Source organism: Rhinichthys klamathensis, unplaced genomic scaffold (assembly GCF_029890125.1).
Source record: "Rhinichthys klamathensis goyatoka isolate OS25496 unplaced genomic scaffold, OSU_Roscu_1.1 h1tg000578l_1, whole genome shotgun sequence".
NCBI classification, from domain to species: Eukaryota; Metazoa; Chordata; class Actinopteri; order Cypriniformes; family Leuciscidae; genus Rhinichthys; species Rhinichthys klamathensis.
In genome coordinates this window covers 1,145,858-1,173,411 of record NW_026607042.1, presented here as the reverse complement: position 1 = coordinate 1,173,411, position 27,554 = coordinate 1,145,858, and the positions used below count along the sequence as shown (strand labels likewise).

The window sequence follows — 27,554 nt, the reverse complement described above, 5'->3', positions numbered from 1 at the left end:
GGGGTATGATAGGCCGAAATAGCCGCCACATAAACTTTTAAGGTGGAAGGAGATAATCCAGCAGAGAAACGGTCTTGCAGAAAATCGAGAACTGAACCAACAGGGCAGTTAACAGGATCTAACTGACGCTCACCACACCAGGTGGAGAATAATTTCCATTTCAGCGCATACAGTCTTCTCGTGGAAGGGGCTCTGGAATGGAAAATGGTCTCAACGACCTCAGTCGAGAGACCGGATTCTATGAGCCTGGCCCCCTCAGAGGCCAGGCCCACAGTTTCCACAACTCCGGCCGAGGGTGAAAAATCGTGCCCTCTACCTGGGACAGCAGGTCCCTCCTGATTGGAATCTCCATGGGAGAGCCGTTCAGAAGAGAGACCAAGTCCGAGAACCAAACTCGAGTCGGCCAGTAAGGGGCTATTAGTAGCAGACGGGCCCCTTCCCGGCGAACCCTCTCCAGAACCCCCGGGAGCAATGATATCGGGGGAAATGCATACAGGTGCAGCCTCGGCCACACCTGCACCATCGCATCCAGTCCGAGAGGAGCTGGGTGCGTGAGAGAGAACCACATGGGACAATGGGTTGTATCTGAGAATGCGAAAAGGTCTATCTGAGCACGACCAAATTTCTCCCACAGGAGCTCCACCACCTCGGGGTGAAGTCTCCACTCCCCGGGCCTCAGCCCCTGCCTTGACAGTATATCTGCTCCCACATTCTGACGCCCCGGAATGTAAACTGCTCTGAGAGATAGCAACTTCCCCTGGGCCCATAGGAGGATCTGATGGGCCTGCTTGCAAAGGTGACGTGACCTCAGACCCCCCTGATGGTTGATATATGAAACCACTGACGTGTTGTCCGTACGAACCAACACATGATGGCCTCTCAGGTCTGGCAGGAAATATTTGAGAGCTCGAAATACCGCCATCATCTCCAAACGATTTATGTGCCATGACAGATGATGGTCCTGCCAAAGACCTTGCGCCGAGCGGCCACTCATGACCGCCCCCCATCCTGTGAGGGAAGCATCCGTCGAAAGCGTGACGCGTCGACAAGAAGCTCCCAGCACTGGGCCCTGGGCGAGGAACCAAGGTTTCTTCCACATGACCAAAGCACGAAGGCATAGCCGCTTGACCTTGATCTTGCGGAACGGATTTCCCCTCGGAGAAAACCCCTTGGTTCTGAGCCACCACTGCAGGGGTCTCATGTACAGCAGGCCAAAAGTAATCACGTTGGACGCTGCTGCCATGAGCCCCAACAGTCTCTGAAACTGTTTCACAGTGAGTGACTGGCCTAGTTTTACATTTTTTACGGCTGTGAGAATCGCAGCGATCCGAGCAGGAGAGAGACGTGCCTGCATTGTGGTCGAATCCCAAATTACACCTAAAAAAGTGGTCCTCTGTGTAGGGGGGAGAACACTCTTCTTGGTGTTGAGCCGCAACCCCAACTCCTTTATGTGAGACAGAACGACATCTCGATACCGAACCGCCAACTGCTCTGACTGAGCTAAAATCAACCAATCGTCGATATAATTTAATACACGAATGCCCTGGAGTCTCAAGGGAGCCAGAGCTGCATCCACGCATTTTGTAAAGGTGCGGGGTGATAAACCTAGGCCAAACGGCAGAACCCGATACTGGTAAGCTTCGCCCCCGAAAGCGAACCTCAGGAACTTCCTGTGAAGAGGATGGATAGATACATGGAAATAAGCGTCTTTCAGGTCTATTGTGACAAACCAGTCCTCGGACTGAATCTGTGAAACAATTTGCTTGAGTGTGAGCATCCTGAACTTGAGTTTCTGAACTCTGCTGTTTAACTGGCGCAGATCTAGAATAGGACGCAACCCTCCATCCTTTTTCGGAACAATGAAGTAACGGCTGTAAAACCCTGACTCTCTGTTGGGAGGAGGCACCCTCTCTATCGCTCCTTTTTGAAGAAGTGTCAGAACTTCCTGCTCCATAACCAGAGCCTGCTGTGGGTCCACCACTGTGGGAAGGACCCCTTGAAATCTGGGCGGACGAGAACCGAACTGAATTCTGTAACCCTTTTCTATTATGTGCAGGACCCATAAAGAAATATTTGGCAGAAGTTTCCACGCTGCCAGAAATTCTGATAAGGGAACCAGTCCCTCGAGACTGGCCTCTGGATTTGATTGAACAATCATTTCGGCGCCCTGAAGCGGCGAACCGGCAGGGAACAACCGAACTGACCGTTCTACAACCCTCCTCAGAGGATTGTACGGGGACGCTGACACCTCGGTGCCCTGAAACGGCGAACCGGCAGGGAACAACCGATGTGGCAACGCTGCGACTCTCCTCGGAGAATCGCCCCCCGGAGGGCGCCAAAGAGAAACGGTTCCTCGGAATCGTTCCTCCTTGGAGGGGACCACCCTCAGAAGCCTGGCACACTCGGCGTCAGGACTTCTTCTTAGTCCAGGCTCTCTTGGAGATGACAGTCCTCAGATCCTGTCTACCCCCAACAGGCCTGGACTGCGAACGCCACTCGGGAACCCCAGATTGTGGAGGAGCCCGAGCAGCGACGCTCTGTTTCTGCTGGAATCTGTGTGCGGAGCTCGTAGACGGACGAGGCTGCTCCATCTTTATATTACGTGCAGCCTCGGGGACACTGGACCGGCGAGGAAGAAACCTCTGAAACGCAGCCGCTTGTTTTTTATTTTCTTGAAACCTATCGACAACACAATTTATAGCATCGCCGAACAGACTTGTAGGAGAAAGCGGTGCGTCCAGAAGAACAGATCTATCTTTATCCTTGATTTCAGAAAGATTCAACCATAAATGACGCTCCGTGGCCACCAGGGCTGCCATAGAACGGCCCACTGATTTAGCCGTCTCCTTGGTGGCCCGGAGAGATAGATCTGTTGTGCGACGTAATTCTCGAACAGTATCAGCACTAACTTCCTCACATTCATCCATGTCCCTCAGCAGGTCAGCCTGATAAGCTTGTAAAATCGACATTGTATGTAAACATGCTGCAGCCTGACCTGCTGCCGAATACGCTTTACCCACCAGCATTGATGTATTTTTTAATGGTCTGGTGGGTAACGTCGGGGCTTTCAGTGATGACGCTGACTCGGGGGAGAGATAGCTCGCAAGCGTCTCTTCCGCACGAGGCATCGTCAAATAACCATAATTATCCATACCTCTAACTTTACTATAATTACTAGTTTGAGGATTATGAACTCTGAAAGACGCCGGTTTATTCCACGATCTGGACACCTCAGTGTGAAGATCAGGAAAAAACGAGGTCGTGATCTAGATGGTAAATAACGTTCATCTAGAAGACTCTTTCTTGATTCAACATCAATATCATCAGCTGGCCACTCAATATTTAATTTAGTAACAGCACGAGATAAAACCTCCATAAGCTCCTCATCAGCAGGGGTATGAGCTGGCGAAAACTCAAATTCCCCCATATCAACGACATCCAGTTCCTCAGAACTGGATAGCCGCAACAGTGGTGTCTCAGCCTGGGGAGGAGAAACCGCAGAGCGGGCTCCTTCCTGGGCTGGGACACCGGATCCAGCAGGTAAGGGCTGAGAAAGGGCGGGGCCCGTCTCAAACCCCGCTACTAAATCCATATGTGAACCCCAAGATGAACGCCGCCGCAGTGCCTCGGCAGCCGCGGGACCCGCACCTCGGGGAACACGAACCGAACCATCCTCCTCAAAGAATGCCCGGCGAGAGCGGAGAGTTTTCATGGACAAACTCATGCCATGCTCGCAGTCAGCCCCCTCGAGGACCGACTGAGCATGCTCCACTCCCAAACAAGCAACACACATCTGATGTGTGTCCCCACCCGTAATGAAACGAGGGCAAGGGACAACACAACGTTTGTAATCTTGCTTGCTCGCCATAATGATATATATATATATGAATGATCGGACAGACAACAATAAATAGACAAGGACAGAGTCACAGAGAGCGCTTACTGAAGACAACAGAAGCTGTCGCGGTCTGTTTTCAAGGGTGCTTTATAGTTTCCTGGTCTATGACGTCACCTATGACGTATCGGGCTTCCATTGGACTGATTTTACACGTGCTTCATGACGCAATCACGCAGAGCGTTCCCACCACCGCGTCTCAAACGCAGCTCGAAGTTCCCTTGAAAGGGAACTCCCCATTTATCTCACCGCAGCCTTTTTTAAAGACTTGGATTCAATTATTTCGTCCTATATTTGGAATGGCAAAAATGCCAGAATCTCCAAGGCTCACTTGCAGAAGTCTAGATCAGAGGGAGGGTTGGACCTGCCTGTATTTAAACATTATTACTGGGCTGCCAATGTTAGGGCATTAGTGTTCTGGCAGCAGGGATCCCTGGATAATCAGACGCCTACAACCCCTTTGTGGCTTAAGATGGAGGCCAATTCTGTAAAAAACTCTTCATTACCAGCTATGTTATTTTCCAAGCTTGAAAAGCTAGAGTCCAATAAAAACTTATGTTTTGTGGTAAAGCAGTCAGTTAGAATTTTAAATCAGGTTAGGTGCTTTCTAAAACTACCAAACACATCAGTACAAACACCCATATGTTTCAATCATTGTTTTCTACCTCCCTGGCATGACATATTGTACCATGACTGGAGAAAGAAGGGCTTGGTTTCAGTTAATAATCTGTACATTGATGGTAAATTTGCATCATTCAACCAACTGAAAGGAAAATATAATCTTCCTAACTCCCATTTCTTTCGGTACTTGCAGGTTAGGCATCACACCCAATCAAGAATTGAAGACTTTCAAAATCTACCCCAGGAACATGAAATCTTTGATATTTGTAAGAGCCCTCCTTTCTCCAAGGGTCTTATTTCGAGAATTGTACGTTTATTTGATGACTGTATAACGGCGCACACTTTGAAAACTAGAGATACTTGGAAAGAAGAGCTAGGTGTGGAATTATCTGAATCCATGTGGAACACCTGTCTGTCTAATATTCATTCCTGCTCTATAAACAGCAGGCACCAATTAATTCAATTTAAGATTGTAAATCGCTTGCATTATTCCAAAGTCAGATTACATAGAATGTATCCGTCAGTTTCTCCAATGTGTGACAGATGTAATATGACGGAGGGTACACTGTCCCATGCTTTTTGGACTTGCTCCTCATTAGCAAACTTCTGGTCCAAAATATTTGACTGGTACTCCAAAGCATATCAGAGGCCCATCCAACCCGAGGCTGGACTTGCCATTTTCGGCTGCTCTCAAGCAACGAGGACAATTCCAACTATAATGGAATCAAAAGAAGTCTATGATTATGCAGGGTAAGTTAGCCTATGATAAGACCTTGGCCAGAAATATGTTAAGTAGGTCAAATATGGACCACTGTCTGGATGATGAAACGTCAGGAGTCTATGAGTATTTATAGAAAGTTCAAGTTCAAGTTCAAGTTCAAAGACTCTTTTTCCAGAAATGTGTTTATAAGGTCAAATATGGTCTAAACTATGGTTGAAGTAACATCAAAAGAAGTCTGAGTATGCATAGCAAGTTAGCCTTTGATAAGACTTTGGCCAGAAATATGTTAAGTAGGTGGTTCACTGTTTAACAGACATGGGGACTTGTGACTTGGTGACTTGGACTCGAGTCGACTCGAGTCGCTATTTTTATGACTTGTGACTTGACTTGACATAAAATGAAATACTTGAGACTTGACTCGGACTTGGAAGTTAAAGACTCGGGACTTGACTTGACTTGAGACACGATGACTTGAATGACTTGAGTGTTAATCACATCATGTTTTCAGTTTGAATATAAAATATATATAAAAAAATGTTTTAAAGTTGATCACGACACTATCATCAGTCATACCTCGTACCTTACGCACACCACGCCCTCTTAGATCAGATATCACATCAAAATGTCAGCCGGAGGGGTACCGAGGGTCATTGCTTTCGGCTTCAAGAATTATTCACACGATGGCAAAAGACGAACAGCGCTTTGCAAGACATAGGCTACAACATTAACATTGCGGACAGCCAGACGACAACCTCCAATTTCGTCCGTCATTTGAAGAGCCATTCTGCCCAGTAAGTGCTTGTCAATTTGTTAATGTTAGTTGGTAGTTAGCTAATGTAATAGCTAAAGTAGCCATTAACCCTTTCACAAGTAAGTTTAAACTATTCTAACTGATCCCCCAGCGTGAGTTTTTCTAGGCGACCGTTATTTAGAACCTGTCACTCACTTTAATGTTTCATGGTGACGCGTCATTGCTTGTCAAGTGACACAGCGCAACCACAACACAGCGCTGAATGAATGATCTGCTTTTATGTCATTTTTCCTGTTTTATTCAAAATGTTCACAAATGTATTAGCTATAACATGCAACACTGATATTCCGATTGTCAAATATGTGTAAGTGGATGTGTTTTGTTGTTTAAACACCTTTATAATGATCGCGTTAGTTGAGCTGTATGTGCGAATGGGCGGTGCCATGTTAACGTTAGTTCCCTTTCGAAGGGAACTCAACAATACGTCATCGACGTTATGGGGAACGCCTCAGGCGTGACAGGTGTCTGAAATCACTATCAAATCACGTCAATCACATTGACCGGCGACAGCCCGTGAATCATTAGCGTGAATGATTAACGTGCGACCTGGAAGTATATAAGGGCGCCTTGCAAACATGACAAATCATCTTTTCGTCTTCAGGGACTGTTTTGTCTGTAACTGCTTTGAAAATCAGGTAATTATGAAATGCTTTCAGAAGTGTGCAGACCCGTGCCCATGATATTTGTAGCCGGGTGACACACGTGAACTGTGCATTTTTTGTCTGGGAAGGAAGACGCGCACAGGCGGTTCTCGAGGGAACTGCCTGTACAAATTGTGATCGCGCCTGTCCCTCTTCTCGAGAGAAGAGGGTTCAGCGTCTGGATGTCACAGATGAAGCTCGCCGATCGCCTTGAGAGGGGTGTAATCCTCTCAGACGATGCGGCGGCTGATGAGAAGCTGCAATTGGATGAAGTTTTTCAAAAAAGAAAAAAAGGGAAAACTTAGTCCGGCAGCAAGCGCTCTCCCGGACAAACAGGAGATGGCTGATGAGGGTGGAAATAATAAAATATTTTCCTGTATCTTCTCAGCCACCCTGCCCCGTGTATGCTGAGCTGGTTGGTATTATAGAACGCGCCGCGGGCAGGCTGCAGCTGCCGTGGCTGCTCGTTGGGGGAGAAATCGCTCGCGATGAGAGCGGTTTTTCCCCGGTCATAGAACCACCAGCTCAGGTGAGCCTTTCATTTCTTCCCGATCTCATACTGGGATCGAGAGGACATGGAAGAACCCATACTCTGCCTGTATCCACCAACATCAGCGGGCTAGCTCGCTGATGTTGAGAGGATAGGAGAGCGTGGGTATGCGTGGATGGGAAGAGGGATCTGAGGGAGGTGATCCGGCACAAACGCACGTTGCGTTGGTCTTGGATCATCTTCCCTGAGGGCGTGAAAATTATATCTTTGCCTTTTCCTCTCTTCCCCGACTCCCCAGGCGCTTCTTACATCAGGCCTGAGGCTGGGCTCATGGTTAGAACAATGTTCTGATGGCCCGCCTCGGCTTGGTTAGTGAGAGTGCCTCTTTCAGGTATGTAAAGGTGGTAGACCCCATGTTCATGAAGAACTGTCTGGTGAGTCTTCACTTTGCACGCCGCAGGTGAGCTGCTGGTCTTTTCAAGGAGTATATTTTTTGTGATAAAAAATAACATATTTCTCTTTACAGACCTCGTTCCCTGTATAAAGAGTTATGGGGTCAGGTCAAGGTAATAAAGGTAAGGTAACTTTATTGGATTATTAGGGCCCTGAAGTTCCCCGTTAGGTGGCCAGAATGATAACTATGTTAGCCTTCGGGCTACTAGCCACCTCAGGGTAGAGTAGTTGGTCTCTCTCTGATAGAATGTTTACTTAGAGTGTTGACTGGCGCTAGAGCTTCAGATAGATCTTATGTCCGGCCCATGGGACCGTTTTGACTTTTCTGAGTATTTCGCCCCTTGAGCTCTGTTGAGTTTTCATTAGGTTGAGCGTTCTGCAGCCCTTTGTATGGAATAATACAAAAAAAAAGACTATATTCTTTAGTAGGCTGTGGCTCCTCTGAGCCCTCAGATAGATCTATGCTTACAGGTTGGCCCTCACCAGGGCCGCCTCTGTAGCTGGCCTAGGCTGTGCCAGGGATATTAGAGGCGTTCTGCTAAAATTAGCATTTCTTCCTCTGACCCTTCACTTTGTGAATGTAGGTTTTGGCATCCCTGTATAATCAGCCTCCTCCCATGGGAGTCGTTAGGCCAAGGCCCGCCCCCTTCTCTGCATTCTGGGGTGACTAGAGTAATGCAGCGTGGTGCAGAGGATGGTTTATAAGGACATGGTAGGCCTCAGTTAGGCCTCCGTGGTATATAAGTCCTTTTGAGCAGGGTTAGGCCGTCTTTCGCTTCACGAAGAAGACTGAGTCTCCTGCCCGACCCTGCCGTGCAGAACTGGCCTACGGATTTAGGACGCCAGTGTAGGCTTCACTAATACCTTGCTGAGCTACTGCTCAGGCTGTGGGTTGTAGGTGGTTGGCTTTCATTCAAGCCCCACTCCCCTAGGTTGGGCACAGATGTTTTTCTGTAACCCCTAGAGCCGCTGGCAGGCCCGCACCCTGGTAAACTCAGGGTGAGGTGTGAGTATTCCCCTGTGATTCAGGGTAGGTCTTAGCACTTCACTCCCAGTTCTGTTTTTATCCTACCTCGCACTACTATGGCTCGGGTTGAGTATGAAGTAAGCCTTCACTTCTTCTTTGGTCGAAGTTCGCTCCCCTGAAGCCAGAGCATTGCCCTGTGCTGACGCCCATGCATAGATGGTAGGCCCCTGACTAACTGGGGCCTCCACTGAGGCAGAGTGGCGTATGTTGTACTCCCCTTGTTCTAAGGGTATTAGCTCTCTATGCTGAGTACATTGCCATGGGCAATGTGATTAGGCACCAGGATGCTGTAGGCGCCGTGTAAACAGCTTATCTGCCAACGAAGGCTGCGCCATCAGGTAGTAGGCCTCAGCAGGCCTCCTTGTATGAGCAGCCCCCAAGAGGGCGCTATAGGCTACTTCTCGAGAGAGTTGGTTGGCCTTGGTGGTTCGGGCAGTTGACTCACCGGTGGGTAGTAGGCCTTAAACAGGCCTCCTCGGAGGTGAGTCCCAACATTGTGGGACATGCTTTAATGCCGCTACAGGTAGCTAGCCGTACTAGGCCTCCTGTGGGTGGGCCCAATAGTTACATTGGTGTAGTATGGTTCCCAACAGTGTTCCTTTGTTGCAGATTTGACTTGCTATCAGCTAGTAGGCCCAACCGGGCCTCCCTGATAGGCGAGTCCCCAGCTGGCTGGCCTTAGCAGGCCGCCTTGGAACTGTCACCCGGACTCAGCTACCAGTTGCTATCAGGTAGTAGGCCCCTCAGGCCTCCCTGAAGGTGAATTCCCACTTAAGATGGTTATCAGGTAGTAGGCCTCACCCGGCCTCCCTGAAGGCGAATCCCCACCTACATTGGCTATCAGGTAGTAGGCCTCACCAGGCCTCCCTGGAGACAAGCCCAAGGACAGACAACTGGACAGCTAGCCTGACTTTCTATCGGGTAGCAGAAAAAGCTCCCAGATATTATGGCTGTCAGGTAGTAGGCCTCACCAGGCCTCCCTGAGGGTGAGTTCCCCACGTACTATCGTTATTGGGTAGTAGGCCTCTCTAGGCCTCCCTGTAGGTGACAACATACTGTTGCTATCAGGTAGTAGGCCTCACCAGGCCTCCTTGTGAGTGGTTCCCTAGCGGTGCTGGGTTCAGGAAGCTAGTGGCCTCTTGCTATCATTTCAGCTGGCCTTATCAGGCAGCTGCTGAAGGCGAGCTTGCGCCCTGGCTCGACTGAAGTGTTCATTCTCTGCTGCTGGTTCCCTCTCGGAACCTCTTTCCTGCCTACAGCCTGGTTTTGCCTACCAGGGGGACCATATGCTCCCCTCATTGAGGGTCACTGTGAGCACGCGGACTCATAAGTCTGGTCAGACGGTCGTAGGCCTCTCGTGAGGCCTCCCAGTTAGATCAGCCCTTAGGCCTTCACAGGCCTCCTCAGTGTTTGTAACACAAGCACTGGGTAGATCCATGGATCGAGTAGAGAAACTCCCCTCGCTGGTAAGGGTTGGAAAGCACTTGCTGAGTCATACTCTCCGGGATATCCCGTCTCTGAGATCCGGGCCGAGTGGTTCACTGCCAGCTTCGCAGTCCCTCGGGTTGGATGCCTTACTTAAGGCAAGTGTCCAGAGGCTCTGTCTTCGGACAGACAGGAAGTGGCCAGACTAAGTGTCTATGCTCTGACACCAGGTCACGCCGTCCTGGTGGCACTTCGGGGTGAGTACGTTCCCCTGAATAGTGACTGGCTGGGGTTCCTTCGGGTTCCCTAGCCACATTCCCTAGAAGGGATCCCTTCTAATTGAGGTTGTGGTCCCACATACTGTTGCTATCAGGTAGTAGGCCTCACCAGGCCTCCTTGTGAGTGGTTCCCTAGCGGTGCTGGGTTCAGGAAGCTAGTGGCCTCTTGCTATCATTTCAGCTGGCCTTATCAGGCAGCTGCTGAAGGCGAGCTTGCGCCCTGGCTCGACTGAAGTGTTCATTCTCTGCTGCTGGTTCCCTCTCGGAACCTCTTTCCTGCCTACAGCCTGGTTTTGCCTACCAGGGGGACCATATGCTCCCCTCATTGAGGGTCACTGTGAGCACGCGGACTCCTGAGTCTGGTCAGACGGTCGTAGGCCTCTCGTGAGGCCTCCCAGTTAGATCAGTCCTTAGGCCTTCACAGGCCTCCTCAGTGTTTTGAAACACAGACACTGGGTTGATCCGTGGATCGAGTAGAGAAACTCCCCTCGCTAGCAAGGGTTAGAAAGCACTATGCTGAGTCATACTCTCCGGGATATCCCGTCTCTGAGATCCGGGCCGAGTGGTTCACTGCCAGCTTCGCAGTCCCTCGGGTTGGATGCCTTACTTAGGGCAAGTGTCCAGAGGCTCTGTCTTCGGACAGACAGGAAGTGGCCAGACTAAGTGTCTATGCTCTGACACCAGGTCACGCCGTCCTGGTGGCACTTCGGGGTGAGTACGTTCCCCTGAATAGTGACTGGCTGGGGTTCCTTCGGGTTCCCTAGCCACATTCCCTAGAAGGGACCCCTTCTAATTGAAGTTGTGGTCCCACATACTGTTGCTATCAGGTAGTAGGCCTCACCAGGCCTCCTTGTGAGTGGTTCCCTAGCGGTGCTGGGTTCAGGAAGCTAGTGGCCTCTTGCTATCATTTCAGCTGGCCTTATCAGGCAGCTGCTGAAGGCGAGCTTGCGCCCTGGCTCGACTGAAGTGTTCATTCTCTGCTATTTGTTCCCTCCTGGAACCTTTCCTGCCTACAGCCTGGTTTGCCTACCAGGCAGACCTTGTGCTCCCCTCACTGAGGGTCTCTATGAGCATGTGGCTTCCTGAGTCTGGTCAGACGGTCGTAGGCCTCTTGTGAGGCCTCCCGGTTAGATCAGCCATTAGGCCTTCACAGGCCTCCTCAGTGTTTGCAAACACTGGGTTGATCCATGGATCGAGTAGAGAAACTCCCCTCGCTAGCAAGGGTCATAAAGCACTATGCTGAGTCATACTCTCCGGGATATCCCGTCTCTGAGATCCGGGCCGAGTGGTTCACTGCCAGCGTCGCAGTCCCTCGGGTTGGATGCCTTACTTAAGGCTTTTTTCCAGAGGCTCTGTCTTCGGACAGACAGGAAGTGGCCAGACTAAGTGTCTATGTATCTGACGCCAGGTCAGGCCGTCCTGGTGGCATATCGGGGTGAGTACGTTCCCCTGAATAGTGACTGGCTGGGGTTCCTTCGGATTCCCTAGCCACATTCCCTAGAAGGGGCCCCTTCTAATTGAAGTTGTGGTCCTAGGCCTTTGAGCAGGCCCAGGTAGGCTTTCATTTAACTATGTTTATGGAGGTTTTCCTGTTAGGCTTATAGCTTGGGCTATGACCGTAGGGAATGCTGTCACTGACAGCCCAGTGTGACCTGAGGGTGAGTGGTTCTAGCATTTCATTTGAATTTGCTGGTTTGGACAGTTGTCACTGCCTGAGGGCATGCACTCCCCTCAGCATGGCGGCGTGGGTATATCGTTCCCCATAACGTCGATGACGTATTGTTGAGTTCCCTTCGAAAGGGAACGTCTCAGGTTACAAATGTAACCTTTGTTCCCTGAGAACAGGGAACGAGACAATACGTCTCCCTGCCATGCCTCGGGGCTTGCCTGCCGTACAGTCCCTTCAGACGATAAGGTGATTTGTCATGTTTGCAAGGCGCCCTTATATACTTCCAGGTCGCACGTTAATCATTCACGCTAATGATTCACGGGCTGTCGCCGGTCAATGTGATTGACGTGATTTGATAGTGATTTCAGACACCTGTCACGCCTGAGGCGTTCCCCATAACGTCGATGACGTATTGTCTCGTTCCCTGTTCTCAGGGAACAAAGGTTACATTTGTAACCTGAGACGTTTACAACACGTCAATTTCTCAACTTCTCACGAAATACATGAAAGTAAGTGACCGGTGAACTGGGAGAAGAATAGGGTAAAATGTAAAGCTACTTACACAATGTGTATCTGATATGAATAAAACGTGCGTCTTATTATAATGGAAATGATTATTATTGACGCTTCCATAGACATCAGTGTATATTTTACAAACTACAAATATATTTTTTGCTAGTAGTTATGTGTATTTAAATGTCTGAAACCTAAAATAAAAATGATGTGGTTGAAAACACTGAACAGTTGTGATATATGACAGCACTGAGAGCGTATGTCTCTGGCTCAGCGCCAGCCAACGCGTTTGAATTCATTGATAAATAACTTACACGAAGCAGAATAGTGGGTCATATGTCTAATGCTTTTTGAAAACTTAAAAGGGGCATATAATGCCATTTTTGTACAAGCTAATATGATTCTTTGGGGTCTAAATTAAAAGTTTGTAATATACTTTAATTAAAAATTCTCATTAGTATTGTAAGAAAACACTTATTTTACTTGGTCAAAAACAGCTCTGTTTTCAGCACGCCTTTTCAGTGCATATGACTTTAAATGATAATTTGCTCACCCCGCCCCTCTGTTCTGTGCGTACACCGTTTGTAACACAATAACACAATAACCATAACGCGTTGTTCAGTATAAACGTGGAATTATGAATTATATTGAGAACGTCATACATAGAAAACATGCCGTAATGTACCCTGAGTGTAAACCTTAGACGCATTCATTGTGAAGTGTGCAGCTAGCGATTTGCAAAGATATAAATATTAATATAAAGTTGAATAAAACGTTACACTCACTTCAGTTCTTCTGGAGATTCAGCAGGAACACGAATATCTGGTACCGATCTTTTTTCATGAGCAGCTACTTAGCAAATCCAGCTTTATACTCACCCTCGTTTATAAAGCAGTCTGGTGTGTGAAATGATTCGGGCAAACATGAGAGCATTGACGTTGCTCGTGGGGAATATTCCCTTCGAAAACAAACTCAGCCACTGCGTCTTCAGCGGTTCGGATTTAGGAACATTAAAATGACTGTGTTCGTTATTACACCCAAGAACAGAACACCACAATCGCTTAGATGCCATTCTGCTCATAGACAGTGCTCCAGCATATCAACAATGACCGCGCCGGTCCGCGCAGACTATGATTGACAGCTCGCTCTCACGAGCGAGGGCGGGTCTGTGTTGAAACGCGGCTGTCATTCAACAATCGTGGGAGGGGCTTCCGAGCCTGTGACGTCACAGGCTCGAACGGCTCGATTTGAGGCAGGGGAAAACATATAAGGAGATTAAAACAAAACCACTGGATGGATTTTTATCATTATATGATGGTTGTGTACAGGCACTGCCAACACACATTTCAGTACAATCAACTTGTAAAAGTGCATGTACCATTATATGACCCCTTTAAGGCTTTCTTCTTCATAAAAGAAGTCGGACATCACATTTTTGTATAAATTTTTATTTCTTTAAATTAGTAAGCTACAGGACACCATCTTTCAAAACATGACCTGCGTGAAAGAAAAAAGTGAATGAATGCGTCATTGTTCCCAAATGCACTTCCGAATGCGCCTCTGTTCATTTCAAACCAAACTGACGCCCATAGATCAAACTCTGCAGGTAAAATTACAATAATAAGGTGACTTGACTTGGACTTGACTTGACCTACTACAAGACTTGACTTGACTTGACTTGACATAGCCTGTGACTTGACTTGACTTGACTTGCCCAGGAAAAAAATACTTGGGACTTACTTGAGACTTGAAGGTTAAGACTTGAGACTTACTTGAGACTTGCACATGTGTGACTTGGTCCCATCTCTGCTGTTTAATGTTAAATATGTTAAGCATGAACCACTGTCTGGCTGATTAAACATCAGAAGGAGTCTATGAGTATTTATAGAAAGGTCAAGTTCAAGTTCAAAGACTCTTTGGACAGAAATATGTTAAGTAGATCTAATATGGACCAGTCTATGGCTGATGAAACATCAGAAGGAGTTAATGTATAGTATGTATAGAAAGATCAAGAACAAGGATTCTCCGGCAAGATATATGTACAAAAAGTCATATTTGAACTACTGATGAAACTTCAGAAAGAGTCTATTATTATGCATAGAAAGATCAAGATTAAAGACTCTGTCCAGAAATGTGTTCATAAGGTCAAATATGGTCTAATCTATGGTTGAAGTAACATCAAGAGAAGTCTATGAGTATGCATAGTAAGTTAACATATTTCTGGCCAAAGTCTGTTCAAAGGCTAAGTAGGTCAAATATGGACCACTGTCTGGCTGATGAAACATCAGAAGGTGTCTATGAGTATTCATAGAAAGTTCAAGATTAAGGACTCTTTGTCCAGAAATGTGCTCATAAGGTCAAATATGGTCTAATCTATGGTTGAAGTAACATCAAAAGCAGTCTATGAGTATGCATAGTAAGTTAGCCTTTGATAAGACCTTGGCCAGAAATATGTTAAGTAGGTCAAATATGGACCACTCTCTGGCTCATGAAACATCATTAGGAGTCTATGAATAGAAAGATCAAGAACAAGGATTCTCCGGCAAGATATATGTACAAAAAGTCATATTTGAACTACTGGTGAAACTTCAGAAAGAGTCTATTATTATGCATAGAAAGATCAAGATTAAAGACTCTGTCCAGAAATGTGTTCATAAGGTCAAATATGGTCTAATCTATGGTTGAAGTAACATCAAAAGAAGTCTATGAGTATGCATAGTAAGTTAGCCTTTGATAAGACCTTGGCCAGAAATATGTTAAGTAGGTCAAATATGGACCACTGTCTGGCTGATGAAACGTCAGGAGTCTGTGAGTATTTATAGAAAGTTCAAGATCAAAGACTCTTTGTCCAGAAATGTGTTTATAAGGTCAAATATGGTCTAAACTATGGTTGAAGTAACATCAAAAGAAGTCTGAGTATGCATAGTAAGTTAGCCTTTGATAAGACTTTGGCCAGAAAAATGTTAAGTAGGTGGTCCACTGTTTAATGTTAAATATGTTAAGCATGAACCACTGTCTGGCTGATGAAACATCAGAAGGAGTCTATGAGTATTTATAGAAAGGTCAAGTTCAAGTTCAAAGACTCTTTGGACAGAAATATGTTAAGTAGATCTAATATGGACCACTCTATGGCTGATGAAACATCAGAAGGAGTTAATGTATAGTATGTATAGAAAAATCAAGAACAAGGATTCTCCGGAAAGATATATGTACAAAAAGTCATATTTGAACTACTGATGAAACTTCAGAAAGAGTCTATTATTATGCATAGAAAGATCAAGATTAAAGACCCTTTGTCCAGAAATGTGTTCATAAGGTCAAATATGGTCTAATCTATGGTTGAAATAACATCAAAAGAAGTCAATGAGTATGCATAGTAAGTTAACATATTTCTGGCCAAAGTCTGTTCAAAGGCTAAGTAGGTCAAATATGGACCACTGTCTGGCTGATGAAACGTCAGGAGTCTGTGAGTATTTATAGAAAGTTCAAGTTCAAATTCAAAGACTCTTTGTCCAGAAATGTGTTTATAAGGTCAAATATGGTCTAAACTATGGTTGAAGTAACATCAAAAGAAGTCTGAGTATGCATAGTAAGTTAGCCTTTGATAAGACTTTGGCCAGAAATTTATTAAGTAGGTGGTCCACTGTTTACTGTTAAATATGTTAAGCATGAACCACTGTCTGGCTGATGAAACATCAGAAGGAGTCTATGAGTATTTTTAGAAAGGTCAAGTTCAAGTTCAAAGACTCTTTGGCCTAAAATATGTTAAGTAGGTCAAATATGGACCACTGTATGGCCGATGAAACGTCAGAAGCACTCTGTGAGCATGTATAGAAAGATCAAGTTCAAGAACTTTCTGGCCAGATTTATGTTCAAAAGATCAAATTTGAACTACTGAATTAACATCAGAACATGTCTTTATGTTTAGAAAGTTAAAGGTAGAGGACTTTTTTGGCCAGAAATATATTCAAGGATAAATGCATAAAACAACTAACTAATTTTGCTGTTCATTGAAGAGATTACGTGTGTTTGTTGCATTGCATTGTAATATCTATTTTACTATGTGTATTGGAGATAAACCATCTGTGCTGCTTGCAGAGCAATGCACACAAGAACTATACTTTTTCGGTTGTGCATTAAGATAACATAAGCACAGATTCATTGAACATAATCTTAAAACTTAAAACTAAAACTTAATCTAAAAACTTACTGAATTCATCGTGCAGTAAAGTATAATACATTAAATATGCTATCTTTCATAGCATTCATAGCATTCACTTGTTTCGTTTTGCAATGAAGAGATATTGCATTACATATGAGTGGTTGCATCGCAACGCATACAGAACTAATTTATTCCCATGTGCATTGAAGAAGTAGCACATGACATACCTGTATGTAATGTTTCATTGCACGAGATAAATGAATCCGTTATGCATTTATTTGCATGCAAAATCGAACTTATTTTATTGTGCATTGAAGTGTACAACATATGTGCTTGTAGCATAGCACTGCATACAGGACCTAAGTTTACTGACTTTATGCATTGAGGAATCACAGTAGTGACATGGTCTTTTTCATTGAACTGTATACAATAACTAACTTATTCTATTGTGAATTATTCAATCTTCGGTTGTGTATTCTTCAAAGTTAGATCTTGTAATGCAATGCAACAGCACACATGTATTCTCTTCAATGAACCGCAAAATAAGTTCATTTTGGTTTGTATTTTGGTTTTGCATGTTGTATGCATTGGAATGCAAAAGCACGCGTGTTGTGACATCCGAAAGTGGGTAACACAACATGCATGCTTTTGCATTCCAATGCATAAAACAACTAACTCATTTTGCTGTTCATTGAAGAGATTACATGTGTGTTGTTGCAATGCATTGCAAGATATTACTTGGAGATAAATCATCTGTGCTGTTGCATTGCAATTCATACAAGAACGAACTTATTCCGATGTTCATTGTGCTGTTGCTCTTGTAGTGCATTGCATACTCAGTCTAACTTATTTCACTGGGCAATTAAGCTGTTGCATTGCAATGCATACAGAAGTAATTAATTACCTTGTGCATTGAAGAAGCGCACGATATAAATTAATCCGTTGTGCATTTATTTGCATGCAAAAGCTAACTTATTTCATTGTGCATTGAAGAGATACAACATATGTGCTTGTTGAATAGCGCTGCATACATGACCTGAATTTACTGACTTTGTGCGTTGAAGAATCACAGTAGTGACATGGTCTGTTTCATTGAACTGTGTACAATAACTAACTATTCTGTTGTGAATTATTCAATCTTTGCTTGGCCATCTTCAAAGTTGGATATTGTAATGCATATTGTAACAGCACACATGTATTCTCTTCAATGGACAGCAAAATGATTAAGATGATGTATGCATTGGAATGCAAAAGCACGTGTGTTGACATCCGAAGGCTTAACAACATGCATGCAACTAACTTATTTTGCTGTGCATTAAAGAAATAACACACAATATGTGCTCTTGCACATATTAAGTTATAGAGTATACTTAGTCTAACTTATTTCGCTGTGCAATGAAGAGATATCGCTGTTGTATAACAACGCATACAGAAGTAATTAATTCCCTTGTGCATTGAAGAAGTAGTACAGGACATATGTGATATTGCATTGCATGCACGATATAAATTAAAACGTTGTGCATTTATTTGCTTGCACAAGCTAACTTATTTTATTGTGCATTGAAGAGATACAACATATGTATCGCGGCATACATTACCTGAATTTACTGACTTTGTGCATTGAAGAATCACAGTAGTGACATGGTCGGTTTCATTGAACTGTGTATAGTAACTTACTTATTCTATTGTGAATTATTCAATCTTCGGTTGTGTATTCTTCAAAGTTAGATCTTGTAATGCAATGCAACACAACACATGTCTTCTCTTCAATGAACAGCAAAATGAGTAAGATGTTGTATGCATTGGAATGCAAAAAGCACGCGGGTTGTGACATCCGAAGGAGGGTATCACAACATGCATGCTTTTGCATTCCAATGCATAAAACAACTAACTAATTTTGCTATTCATTGAAGAAATTACATGTGTGTTGTTGCAATGCATTGCAAGATCTATATTACTTGGAGATAAATCATCTGTGCTGTTGCATTGCAATGCATACAAGAACGAACTTATTCCGATGCATTTTACTGTTGCTCTTCTAGGGCATTGCATACTCAGTCTAACTTATTTCACTGGGCAATTAAGAGATATCGCATAACATATGAGCTGTTGCTTTGCAACGTATTGCATTGCAAAGCTATGCATTTTGCACAGCAATGCATAAAGAACTAAACTCATTCCGTTGTGCATTGAAGATATAACATCCGGACTGTTTCATTGAACATACTCAATCTAACTGAATTCGTTGTGAAGTGAAATACATGAAATATGCTATCTTTCATGGTATTGCATAAAATAACTAATTTGTTTTGTTTTGAATGGAAGAGATATTACATTACATATGAGCAGTTGCATCGCAACTTACACAGAATTAATTCATTCCCCTGTGCATTGAAGAAGTAGCACTGACATACTTGATGTTTCATTGCAATCCATGCACGAGATAAATTAATCCGTTGTGCATTTATTTGCATGCAAAAGCTAACGTTTTCATTTTGCATTGGAGAGATACAACATATGTGCTTGTTGCATATAGGACCTGAATTTACTGACTGACATGGTCTGTTTCATTGAACTGTATAAAAATAAACTAACTTATTCCGTTCATATACTATATATTCCGTATATGAATTATTCAATCTTCTGTTGTGCTTCTTCAGAGTAATTTAGATCTTGCAATGCAATGAAACGACAAATATGTAATCTCTCCAATAAATGAAGTTTTATGTAACAAAGTTCGGGAGGAGCATGTTCAGGTAATCATCCAATCAGCACAAGAAGAAGCCAGTATAAATAAAGCCTTCCCTTACCTCCTGTCTCATGACTTCTTTCTCAGCATCTGACTCCGCCTCCGTGCAGGCATGTCCGAGTTAGAGCTCTTCCCCTCCGACGACGAATCTTTCATCTCGGAGTCATCTCATCCGCAAAGCGCAGATCCAGCAACTCTTCCTTCCCCAGCAGCCAACGTCAACATCGAGCCTCCATCTTCAACCAGGGGACGTCGGCCCTCCAGATCCTCTCCGCATACCCCAAGACGCCGTAGACTCCCCTCACCACCGCCAGCGAGGATCTCATCATCTTCATCATCGTCTTCCTCCGCGCCTTCCCACCTTCCAGCTCCCCCTAACATCCCCCCAATAGGGAAGTGGACGGTCAAGGGGCTAAGACAAGCCCTAATTAATTCTGATGCAAATTTCTCCCGCAGGATGAAAAAAGCAGAATTATTTAATTTATATGTCACCTTGCAATCTTCTCACCCTTCTGTTTCAGCTCCAATTCCTTCAGCTCGAGCGAGCAAGGCTCGACGGGCCCCGATCGCAGCACTGGGCTCCGCCCCCACGCCACGACGTCTCAGACCTTCCGCTAGCCTGGGCCGCGCCCCGGAACCAGTCACGGTCGAGCGCCAATCTCCTCCAGGTCAACTCCTCTCCTCAGCCCCGCCCATCGTGGTACCTCACACTTTAGATCCTGGCAGTTCCACTTTCTTACACGATCCCCAATCGGGTTTCTTCCCTTCTACTTCTTTCAGTTTTCCTCCTTCCCAAGCGTCAGGTGCTCACCCTAACGTGAGGATGCCTCCGTTAGCCGGTCAATCGCCGGCGCATTTCTTTCCCCTCCCCTTTCCACACTATGCTCTCCCTATTCCTCCTCCTCCATCTAACCCGGGGGCCGATCTCCGCGTGAGGATGCCTCCGCAAACGGCCACAGCCCCGATTTCCCATCCCTTTAACCCTCTCCAAGCGCGTTCTCCTTTCTCGCTCTTTTCAGCCATTCCTCAACCAGTCCCTCAGAATGCAGTAGCTACTGAACCTCCTCCAGTGACGAACAACATCAGAGCTCAAATCTTAGCAGGTGCAGACGTTGATTTGGGTTCTCTCCTGTCCTTGTTTCCTCCGGCTGAGTCCAATCGCCAAGTAGACTGCGGCGACATTTCAGTCACTCTAAAAAATAACGCACAGGTTACATCACGTACATTGTCACTAGCCGAATTCTGTATAGCCTTCAGCCGCTATACAGAAGTCATATGCTCATCTTTTCCCCACAGACGGCGCGAGCTGAACGACTATCTGTCTATTATAGCTGAGCTCGCGTTGTCTTACGGGGGTAGTCACTTTTATACGTACCACAAGCTGTTTTCCGCAAAATGCGCCGTCCGCGTTTCCCAGTGGAATCAGTGTCCCTATTGGGGAGCGTTGGACACCGATCTCCATAACCGAGTCTTCCTCGGGTGCAAAAATATCTCCTGCGCAATCTGCAGATCCATAATCCATGCCACCACGGCATGCCCCCAGATCAATCCATCGATCCCTCCCTGCCCAGAGCAGAATGCCATAAAATCCACAAGTTACGTTCCGCGCCACGCAAGAGAAGATTTTTCAATCAGAGCACCATACTCGGCACCCGATAGACAAGTTTGTAGGAATTTCAACGAAGGGAGATGCCCAAGACAACGCTGTCGTTTTCTCCACGTCTGCGATTTCTGCGGCGGCGCACACGCCCGCGTGATATGCCCAGTTAAAAAATCTGTCAATAAAAATGCAAAAAACTATCTCTCGACTCCTGTGAATGTTTTCCGTCTAGCCGAAGAATTATCACACCACCCTGATGTCAACTTCACAAATTATCTATTGACAGGTCTCAATCAAGGCTTTAAACCCGGCGTAGAAAGCCATCCCACGCAAAATGTTATCTGCGCTAACCTTCAGTCCGCCTTAGCAGAGCCTGGAGTAGTAAATAAGCTAATTAAAAAAGAAATCGAATCCGCTTTCATGATGGGTCCTTTCGAGGCTCCCCCGTTCGACAAATTTCGCATCAGCCCCATAGGCGTGGCCACCAGGAAATTCTCTGGGAAAAAGCGGTTGATCATCGACCTTTCTGCCCCCCATAATTCTCCATATCCGAGTATCAATAGCCTCATCCCTCTCGAAGAGTATTCTCTCAATTACCACGATATCGAACAAGCCATAACCATGATTAAAATAGCTGGTCGAGGTGCATGGCTAGCAAAAGTAGATATCTCCTCTGCTTTTAAAGTAATGCCAATCCACCCCGATTCATGGCACTTGTTCGGTGTAAATTGGCAGAAAAAGTATTATTTCGCCGTGCGCCTAACTTTCGGCTGCAAAAGCAGCCCAAAAATCTTTGACACTCTCTCCGAAGCCATATGTTGGATCCTTTCTAATAATTACGCAATTCCTCATCTTCTCCATCTGCTCGACGATTTCCTAATAATTTCACCCCACGACACCGTCCCCGAAGCTCACCTCCTCATAGTGAAAAAAGTTTTCGCCGAACTAGGGATTCCGTTAGCTCACGAGAAAACATCGGGTCCAATTACGTCCATCGAGTTTTTAGGCATCAATCTAGACTCAGCAAAATTCCAAGCCTCACTGCCTAAGGAAAAAATCGATCGCATTATTTTAATCGCATCCAATTTTACTGACAGCACAGATTGTGCAAAACGCGAACTTCTCTCGCTGCTGGGCCACCTAAATTATGCGATGCGCATTATTCCACAGGGCCGACCCTTTATCGCGCATCTCCTAGCCCTCTCTTCATCCGTTCATGCGCTGGAAGATCGGATCATCCTCTCCGACGAGTCAAAAAACGAGCTTAAGTTATGGATTAATTTCCTTAATCAGTGGAATGGCTTAACTTTTTTCTATGATGACTTTATCTCTCTCCCCCTCGATATCAAACTGTTCACAGACGCAGCTCCCTCGATCGGCTTCGGCGGCTATTACCAAGGACGCTGGTTCGCGTCCTCCTGGCCCCCCCAGCTCCTAGACACACCCCAGTCTTCAGCCTCCTCTGCCCTTTTCGAGCTCTACCCGATAGTCGTCGCAGCTTCCCTATGGGGAAAAGAATGGTCATCCAAAAGTATCCAAATCCATTGCGACAACGAAGCAATCGTGTACTGTATCAACAAAGGTCGTTCTCGCTCACCTGCGCTTATGCCACTCCTTAGACGCCTCATTTGGACCTCCGCATGCGACCAGTTCTTAATAACTGCAATCCACGTCCCAGGGGCTCAAAATCAAATCGCTGACTCTCTCTCCCGTTTCTCGTTTCAGAAGTTCAGGATGCTGGCACCAGAAGCAGACCCCACTCCAACTCCAGTACCTCCTTATTCTCAGCTGATCTTCCCATAGATCATCCGCTAAAATCCCTCCTGGACACGTCCATCGAATCCATCCTCCAAGCCGTTTCTCCCAGAACCCTGCAAACTTATTACACCGCATGGAAATCGTTCAAATCATTCCATCTCTCTCACAACCTGTCGTTTCCCGAATTTTCGCTTCTAACAGTTACTTCATTCATATCCCATCTTCACAGTTTTAAAGGTCTCCAAGCCGGATCCATTAAAAGCTATCTAAGCGGCATTCAATTTTTCCATAAATTAATCCACGGTAAACCTACACCTGCAATAAATAACTCCCAAACGTCCCTTCTAATTAAGGGAATCCAAAGATCCCGCCCCACGCGCCCAGATACCAGACAGCCAATCACAATCGATATACTCACCAGATGCATCTCATCACTCCGTCTTGGATACCACTCCATCAATACCGCATATACGTTAGAGGCCATGTTCATCCTAGCATTCTTCGGTTTCCTCCGCTGTTCCGAACTGACCATAACTTCCTTATTCGACCCAAATATCCATCCCGCAATTTCAGACCTTCAGATCGTAGATAACGAAACCATATCATTTTTCATTAAACAAAGCAAAACGGACAGAGACAAAAGAGGCCACTTCGTCTATATTTTCAATCTTCAAACTCCCATCCGACCGTACCATGCGCTTTTAATTACCTGCAGTACAAACTTTCCTCGTCCAAATCCCCACTCGACCCTCTTTTTACTAACGACTCCAATCATCCAGCTACGAGATTCTGGTTCCAAAAACATCTAAAAGCAATCCTTACCAAATCCGGCGTCTCAGCAGAGCATTTCTCTAGCCACTCATTCCGCATCGGAGCAGCCACCACAGCTGCTCAAAAAGGTCTCTCCCAACAACAAATCAAAACCCTCGGTCGCTGGTCATCGGATGCCTTCAAAACCTATATTAGGTCTAGCCGTTTTTTCATCAAAAATGCTCACCAAGCCCTAACTAATTAATTAAATTACCACCTGCTGCTCCCCATTTCAGTTACATCCGTTTACACCTTCCGATTACATCTGGGCTCGCCGCTTGCACACTCGCTCAATATTCAGGTACGTTTTTCAATCACATGCAGACTCCCCCGTTCGCACGCAGCGATGACTCACCCGTTCGAAGGCCGGGTTCCGTCCCCCTTCCAAAACGCTGGTTGAAACCTCCCGTTCGAATTGCAGTGAGAGTCTGCCCGTCTTAGTCGTCGCCGGACGTCCGCGCTCGTGTCGCCAGGAGGGCTCCCCATTCGTCGGGACGTGAGGAGTCTTTCCCGTGACCCAGCCCCCCCTTCGAAGCGCCGGTCGAGCCCTCCCGACCGAGTCCAGCGGGCGCCCTCCGTCCAACCCAGCGAGGCTTACCCGTCCCATGCCGCGAGCATATAAGTTCCCGTCGGACGCTGCGAGAGCTCTCCTGGGTGAACGGTTAAATTCGTCCACAAATTCACGCTCGCATAATTCCTGCGTCAGCGAGCTGTCAGTTCAACTGCAGAATGGGCTTATCCGACCGATGCCGTGAGCATCCAAGTTCCCGTCGGTCGTCGCGAGAGCCTTCCCAGTCGAACTGGCAAGCTCGTCCCTTGGTAAACACATACCCTTCACTTTTTGGGGGGTTAAATTCTACGCTCGCTGTCCTCCGTTTATCTGGCATTTTGGGGAGTACTCTGGGGTCGGGCCGAATTCTGAGCTCGGAGCCCTCCCCCCGGACAGCAAGCCAAATACGCATTATTATATTACATCAGATTTCATTAACATGTAAACTCGTGAAATGAAGTTTTATGTAACAAAGTTCGGGAGGAGCATGTTCAGGTAATCATCCAATCAGCACAAGAAGAAGCCAGTATAAATAAAGCCTTCCCTTACCTCCTGTCTCATGACTTCTTTCTCAGCATCCCTCCACCACCCCTTCACCCCACATTCGGCGGGGTCCGCTCATAGATACCTATGACCTCTAAGGTTAGGGGGGAGTACTCTGGGGTCGGGCCGAATTCTGAGCTCGGAGCCCTCCCCCCGGACAGCAAGCCAAATACGCATTATTATATTACATCAGATTTCATTAACATGTAAACTCGTGAAACAGCAAAATGAGTAAGGTGATGTATGCTTTGGAATGCAAAAGCACGCGTGTTGACATCCGAAGGCTTAACAACATGCATGCTTTTGCATTCCAATGCATAAAACAACTAACTAATTTTGCTGTTCATTGAAGAGATAACACACAATATGTGCTCTTGCACATATGAAGTTATAGAGTTATACTTAGTCTAACTTATTTCGCTGTGCAATGAAGAGATATTGCATACCACATGAGCTGTTGCATTGCAACGCATACAGAAGTAATTAATTCCCTTGTGCATTGAAGAAGTAGCATATGACATATGTGATATTGCATTGCATGTACGATATAAATTAATCCGTTGTGCATTTATTTGCATTCAAAAGCTAACGTTTTCATTGTGCATTGGAGAGATACAACATATGTGCTTGTTGCATAGCGCTGCATATAGGACCTGAATTTACTGACTGACATGGTCTGTTTCATTGAACTGTATACAATAAACTAACTTATTCCGTTCATATACAATAACTGAATTGGTCAATCTTCTGTTGTGCTTCAGAGTAATTTAGATCTTGCAATGCAATGCAACGACAAATATGTAATCTCTCCAATAAACAGCAAAATGAGTAAGGTGATGTATGCATTGGAATGCAAAAGCACGCGTGTTGACATCCGAAAACTTAACAACATGCATGCTTTTGCATTCCAATGCATAAAACAACTAACTAATTCTGCTGTTCATTGAAGAGATAACACAATATGTGCTCTTGCACATATGACGTTATAGAGTTATACTTAGTCTAACTTATTTCGCTGTGCAATGAAGAGCTATCGCATACCACATGAGCTGTTGCATTGCAACACATACAGAAGTAATTAATTCCCTTGTGCATTGAAGATGTAGCACATGACACATGTGATATTGCATTGCATTGCATGTACGATATAAATTAATCCGTTGTGCATTTATTTGCATGCAAAAGCTAACGTTTTCAGTTGTGCATTAAAGATATAACATATAACATATGACCTGTTTCACTAAACTGTATACAATAACTAACTTATACAGAACTCTGTGCATTGAAGAATTAGCACATGACATAAGTGATGTTTCATTGCAGTGCATGCACGATATAAATGAATCTGTTGTGCATTTATTTGCATGCAAAAGCTAACTTATTTCATTGTGCACTGAAGAGATACAACTTATGCTTTGCTGCATTGCACTGCAACTTCCATTGTGCATAAAATACATAAAATTCGCCTTCGGATAACACAATATGCGTGCTTTTGCATTACACTGCATAGAACAATTAAATCATTCTTGTGTGCATTGAAAACATAACATAAAAGGAAAGCAGTCGTTTTATTGCACGGTATACAAAAACTTCCGTTGTGCAATCTTCATTCTGCTATTGTGCATTCTTCAGAGTGTTAGATCTTGCAAGTTAGCATGAGTTAGATGTTGTGTGCATTGGAATTCAAAAGCACACAGTTGTGATACCCAAAAGGGAGATAAACCATATGTGCAAAGCATTGCAAAGCATACTAGAACAACACTCATTCATTGTGCCTTATACACTGTATACAAGAACTAACTATCCGTTGTGAAATGGAGAGATAAAAACGCAATATAGTAATGTTGCACTGCATCGCATACAATATCTAAATAATTTGATATAGCACAACATAAATGCCAGTACATGCATACAACTACGAACTTGTTCCGATGTTCATTGAATAGATACCACACCATATGTGCTCTTGCATTGCACTGCATACTCAATCTGGCTGAATTGACACGTGGATTTAAGAATTGACAAATAATAAGGTATCTTTCATAGCAATTCATTCTATTGTGCATTGAAAAGATAACACATGACAATTTCACTGTTTCATCGAAATCTATACAAGAACGAATGCAGCCATCGAGTAGTTCAAATATGACATTTTGAACATATTTCTGGCCAAAGAATCCTTGAACTTGATCTTTCTATACATACTCATAGACTCCTCCTGATGTTTCATCAGCCAGACAGTGGGCCATAATTGACCTATTTAACATATTTCTGGCCAAAGAGTCTTTGAACTTGAACTTGAACTTTCTATAAGTACTCATAGACTCCTTGATGTTTCATCAGCCAGACAGTGTTCCATATTTGAACTAAACATATTTCTGGCCAAAGTCTTATCAAAGACTAACTTACTATGCATACTCTTAGACTTCTTTTGATGTTACTTCAACCTTAGATTAGACCAGATTTTACCTTATGAACACATTTTTGGACAAAGAGTCCTTATTCTTGAATTATCTATACATACTCATAGACTCCCTCTGAAGTTTCATCAGCCAGACATATTTGGCCCACCTAACATATTTCTGGCCAAAGAGTCATTGAACTTGAACTTTCTAAAAATATAGACTTGTTCTGATGTTTCTTCAGACATCCAATAGTTAAAATATGATATTTTGAACCTATTTTTGTCCTGAGAGTCCTTAAACTTTGTTTAAATACTCATAGACTCCTTCTGATATTTCATCTGCCAGACAGTGGTTCATATTTGACCTACTTAACATATTTCTGGCCAAAGAGTCTTTGATCTTGAACTTGAACTTTCTATAAATACTCATAGAC

The 27,554-nt window shown here is 44.9% G+C and overlaps 1 pseudogene; it reads left to right on the top strand.

Moving 5' to 3' along the window:
- Positions 1-19,567: 19,567 nt before the first annotated feature.
- On the top strand, positions 19,568-22,858 carry LOC130075411 (uncharacterized; annotated as a pseudogene).
- The last annotated feature ends 4,696 nt before the right edge of the window (positions 22,859-27,554 follow it).